Raw genomic sequence first — 6,000 nt, 5'->3', positions numbered from 1 at the left:
TGGCTTGTTTTTTCTTACATTTCAGAGATTTTTCTCTTACATTTTACTAGGGTTGCCAGATGGTTTCTATAGAAACACAAACATGCATGCATGATGGGTATTTTCACAAACTGTTTCACAGACACAAAGTCGGACTATTGGACATGTGGCACCTTGAGTCTAATCATCTACTTTAAAACGTCCTAAAATGGTAAAGCTTAAGGCAGTTGATTAAAACATCCTGCTTGGACCTAGCAGCTGGCCCTGTGCTATGGGCCCTTTGGGAACAGACTTAGGGAGGAACAATTAGCAGGAAGTCTGGGTGGCTGTGAGCAGCTTTTGACAAGCAAGACATTCGCCTCTCTTCTGTAACCCATATGAATGGGATGCAAAAATAATCACAACTATCCAACCTGAGGTCCATAGTCGGATCACAGGCTGACACCGGGAGGTGCCCCACTGGTCAGGGGAGGATCTGGGGTGTGTCAGGATCTGAAATGCTGACTCCCCCTGCACACAACACACACCCGAAGCGGAACGATACTGCTGCCCGTCCTCGGTCCCGGTCCTTTCACAAGCTAGCTGTGGACACACACGTGAGCCCGTGTGTGCGTCAGCGTGTCGTGGAGAACCAGCTGTAGGGCAGGGCTACGGGAGGGTCTGGGTGGGGAGGGGAGACATTGCCAGACCCAGCCAGGTTCTTAATTAATTAATTATTTTTGAGAACATCTGCCGCCTGCCCAGGCGGCCTGGGGTGCTCTTCTGCTGTTCCGCAGCTTTTTCCAACTTGACAGCTGCTGTGCTGCTTAAATGCTGCTTCTTACAAACCCAAAGTAAACCTTTTCCCCCCAAGACCTGGCATCCTGCTGGCCTCTGCAGAATCCAAAGGAGACAAAACAAAAACAAGGAAACAGTGCGTTGCGGAGCCCTCCCAGGCGGCGGCGACAGCCATATGCTCCTGGAAAACAGGGTGAGTGGGTGGTGACACTTAACCAAGAAACTGCTTGGGATTTCTCCTCTAGTTGTGTTAGCTAGGGTTCTCCAGAGAAGCCAAGCCAATAGGATGTGGATAGTAGGTAGGCAGATAAATAGATATTTGTTTTAAGTCCAAAATCTACAGGGTCAGTCAGCAAGCTGGAGACCCAGAGGAGAGCCAGTGTTGCAGTTCAAGTCCAAAGGCATCTTGGGAACAGGGGCAGGAGAGGTCAGTCTGTTCTACTGAAGGCTATCAACTGACTTGATGAGGTGCACCCACATTATGGAGGGCACTGCAGCTCACTCCAAGTCCACCGATTTAAATATATACGTCAACCCAAAGCACCCTCACAGAAACCTCCAGAATAATGTCTGACCAAATATCTGGGCGCCGTGGGCCAGCCAAGTCGGCACATGAAATGAACCATCATCACACGAGCTCACGGCTGCTCGTTCTTCTCCAGACCCTCCAAGCGTCTGGGGTCTGTTCTCCCTCTGACCAGGTTGAAGCATCCGCATGCCTCACAACATGTTGTCTGACGTCTAACTTCTTCCAACAGACTTTCTAAAATTCAATTAGGGGCACTGATAACGAGAAAATAAAAGTTTTCTCATCTTCCCTTTTAATCCTAAATATTATTAAAAATCCAACTGCCATGCTTTCAAAAATCAAAATCCAATTTGTCGCCTGGAAAAGACCCCACACAATATGAAATAATGAACTGATGTAATCGGAGGAAGCCCTGAGTGAGGTTTTGGATTGCGTTTCAGCATTGTCACCTAAAAGGCAGAGCCCAGCGTTTTGTCGCACAAAGGCTGTTTCTGTACAAATTGCCAGAGACCCGCTTGTGCCATTCTTTCAATAGAGCTGGTCTGGGAACATGGGATGTGCTTAGCGTTCTAATAATGATGTTCATTATCTCCGGGGCAGTGCTCTCCGCCTGGGGGCGACGTTGCCCTCAGAGGACATGAGCAGTGTGTGGAGATGCCTCTGGTTGTCACAGCGGAGGTTGGGGAGGGTGCTAGTGGGTCGCCCCTAGTGAACAGAGACCCAGGATGCTGCTAAAAATCGCCCGGTCCACAGGACAGCCCCACCACAAAGAATTATCCGGAGCCACATGTCGGCCATGCCGAGGCTCGGAAACCTTCACGACCCTATTCGAGAAGCTCATGTTACACAGTTAAAGGCCAGTTCCCCTCCTGCTGGAATCTTGGGGGGGAAATCTATGTTTCGGGGGCAAGGATACTGAAGTGGCAGTAGCTAAAGCTAAGCTGTGTCTGCTTTTCCGTCCCTGGAGCAGAAAATAGCAAATTGCTGTGATGCAGATTCGCTCCTGGATGCAATGGAAGTTTTTAGATAAAGCAGCCTTCTCCTTCGGGAGGCGGGCGACGGATCTGCAGCATCAGGCTGTGTTCTCAGTCACCGACACAAGACCAGCAGAGATAAACGTCCCTCGGTGGCCTCCCCAGCACACTCACCTAGACAGGCACGCCCAACACCAGGTGTTTGTCTCAGCTACGTACTAGCATTCTCCAAAGGAGATCTAGAAGCCTCTTCCCAACCCTTACAGCCTGTTTCCCGTGCCTGGACCGTGCGTGTCTCCAGCTGGTTAACCTCAGGGCTCTCGGCAGACGCAGCGGAGTGAAGAGCAAAGGAGGGAAACGGCGTCTCTCTGCCAAGCGAGCGCGCAGCTGAGCACGAGGCGAAGGCCAGGACTTCAGCGCGCCTCACATCACTGTCTCCCAGCACAGCCCCCTCCCCAGCCTCCTCCCCAGCACCCCTCCCCAGCACCCCTCCCCAGCACCCCTCCACAGCACCCCTCCCCAGCCCCCTCCCCAGCACCCCTCCACAGCCCCCTCCACAGCACCCCTCCACAGCCCCCTCCCCAGCACCCCTCCACAGACCCTCGTTTCCATCACAGGAGGAATAAAGGCTGCCTGTGAACTCCTGGAGCCGGGGCCATTTCTTACACCCCTGGCACTTTCCCGTCACCCCGCCATCACCCCCTACCTAGACTGTGGGCGTGGGATACTGGCATCCTTCCTATCAGACACCGAAGATGTTCCATGCGGCTTTTAGCTACAACGCGTACAACTAGATGACATCACACGGGGCAGAAAAAACACATTTCAGAAATGAGACGGACGGAACAAGTGTTTGCAAAAATCACGTGCTTTATCATCAAATTCTCTACCTTCGGTGCCAAGGATGCCTCTGCCCCGGTGCACCAGTGGGCTGAAGACTTTCAGGTTCAGTCACTTCTGAAAAGCACTATTTCTGGGTGCCATCGCTCATAGGGGAGCCCTGTGGGACTATAGAAGTGATTGGGTATCAGTGAGCCCCACTTTCAGTTAAGAAGACTCATCCTGCCCTAACCGGTTTGGCTCAGTGGATAGAGCGTCGGCCTGTGGACTTAAGGGTCCCAGGTTCGATTCCGGTCAAGGGCATGTACCTTGGTTGCGGGCACATCCCCAATAGGGGGTGTGCAGGAGGCAGCTGATGGATGTTTCTCTCTCATCGATGTTTCTAACTCTCTATCCCTCTCCCTTCCTCTCTGTAAAAAATCAATAAAATATATTTTAAAAAAAAACAAAAGAAGACTCATCCTAATTCCACTCACCAAAATGAACGACTATCACATGCTGCACCTATCATACCAGAGCCGAAGAGGCACCCTGGGACCAGAGCATGTGGGTGAGGTCTGTCCTCCCCCAACGGGACAGTGTGAGAACCCACATCCTGGCCGGTGCCACCTCTCAGGCTCGCGCCACCTGGGCCTGAGAAGGCAGACTTAGGAGAGGAAAGGCTCTCTGAACAAAAACAACAGCATTCCCTCCTTAAAAAAAAAAAAAAAAAAAAATCCTACAGGAACAAAACCCAAGAAACAGTATTTGGAGTAACCAGAAGCCAGATTTCCATAAAGCATAATAAGAAAACCCCCTCACATGATGTGTAATGTCACGTCATAGGTATGTAATAGCCCTCAGATGGCACTAAGCCCACCTTGCCAGTTAAAACAACTAATGAAATCCCTCATATATTTATTGTTTGCTTTTCAGAGCTCACGGTTTTTTTTCCTGCCTTAATGCTAATTTTTTCAACGTAATGGGTTAAGTTATTTAACTATCCTTACAGAGGAGAGCACAGCAGCTAAGCCCAGCACAGATGGTAGAGTCCACTAAACCACGATGGCAGTGCAGCCCAGGGCAAGGGGCAGGGATACCTCTCCACCTGCTGGAAGACCCTGGGGGTGAGGGGTGGGGGTGGGGGGGCAGGGCAGCTCACCAAACTGGGGCTCACGCAGGGCCTGGGGTGACCAGCTCTGCCCAGTTCTCCCTGGAGGATGGTAGAGCTCAGAAGGCCTTTGAAACACAGGTCAGTCCTCATCCCCGCTGCAGGCTGTGTTGTGCTGATGGATCTCCCATGAGGATCACTGGGTTTCTTGAGGGACTTCCTGACCACCTGCAGGGCATGGAGGCAGAGAAGGGTGGAGAACCCCTGAGGACTGTCAATCAAGGCGCCGCGAGCACGGAGTCAGTGCTGAGAGTGGCCCCCAGCATCTCTCTGTCCAGCACCAGCACCAGAGATTTATTCTTCAAGGAAATGAGTAACACTGCCAGGACCACAAAGAAAACATGTAGCAAAGCCAGGCCGGGACCCCGCCTGCCTGTCTCCAAAGCCCTTTCCCCACACAGCTTAGAATGTGTGTATTGTCGTTTGGTGTAATTAAGCCAACCAAGCATCTTCCCCGTATGCTTTTCTGGGGGACGAGCCAGGCGGAGTCGAATGAAGCAGAGTGTCTTCCATGTTGCTGTTTCTACGGAGCTGATGGAGCTGGTTTGCGCTGTCTGTTAATGTCCTCCTAGCCAAACACCTACACCTTCATGAGCTTGGCCTAATCAGCGATGTCCCGAGAGGCACCGGCAGCAGGACAGCCACCACTACCCCCTCGGCCAGTGGGAAGCAGCTGGTGGGTGGTCAGTTTCCTGACTCCTGGGCAGATGAACTGAGGAGGTTGATGGCAGCCCAGGAGTGCACTGGGCCTCCTCCAGTTCCTGCTGTCTCCAGGAATGACCTCTAGACATCTCCATTGTCCAGTGTGGGAAGTTGTGTGTTCTGCCATTCCCATAACCCTAGGGCAAGAACCCTTCCCCCACCAGTGAGGTAAGTAAGAGGCTATCAAAATGATGAAGGCCTCTGTCACAACAACTCAACTGTGTCCTTGGAGAGTAAAACCACCAAAAAGCCCTAGCCAGTTTGGCTCAGTGGATAGAGCATCGGCCTGCAGAGCAAAGGGTCCCGGGTTCAATTCTGATCAAGGGCACGTACCTTGGTTGCAGGCTCCTCCCTGGCCCAGGCCCTGGTCAGGGCTCATGCAGGAGACAGCCAATCAATGTGTTTCTCTCACATTGATGTTTCTCTCTGCCTTTCCCTCTCTCTTCCACTCTCCCTAAAAATCAATGAAAAAATATCCTCAGGAGAGGATTAACAAACAAAAAACCCCCACAAAAACAAACAAAAAACACCCAACCCCACCATGGACAATATGGCAAGAAGGGAGCTCCCCTGCACTGCATTTATAGAAACAGGCAGGGGCTGGATTTGAACCAGTGGGCTGTAGGCACCTGGCCTAGAGCTCCTGGGCAAGGTCACAGCTGAATGCCTAAACTGATTCAACAGCCTGCAGCTGGCATTTTAAACCACAGGCTGTTGCGATGGCCTAGGCAGGGGTGCAGGGAAGAGGCTAAAACTGGCTCCCAGCCTTAGGGGTCGGGCAGAGGAGGGGCAGGTAACCATAGGGGCCAGTGAGGTGGGAGAGCACTGGAGAGTGGGTGTGGGGAAGAGGGCCTGGTGGGGTGCAGTGTTTGGGGAGGCATGCACTCCCAGGCTCCCAGTGCCTCTGACTCAGTTGGCTGGGGTGGTGTTGCAGGTTGGGTTGTGCCCCCAAAAAAGATATGTTGGAGTCCTAACCCAGGACTGTGAATGTGTCCTCATTTGGAAATAGGATCTTCATACATGGATTTGGGTGAGCGTCCATCCAATGA

This window comes from Myotis myotis, unplaced genomic scaffold (assembly GCF_014108235.1).
Source record: "Myotis myotis isolate mMyoMyo1 unplaced genomic scaffold, mMyoMyo1.p scaffold_m19_p_5, whole genome shotgun sequence".
Classification (NCBI taxonomy): Eukaryota; Metazoa; Chordata; class Mammalia; order Chiroptera; family Vespertilionidae; genus Myotis; species Myotis myotis.
The sequence above is the reverse complement of the archived record's forward strand: the minus strand, read 5'-3'. Positions refer to the sequence as shown.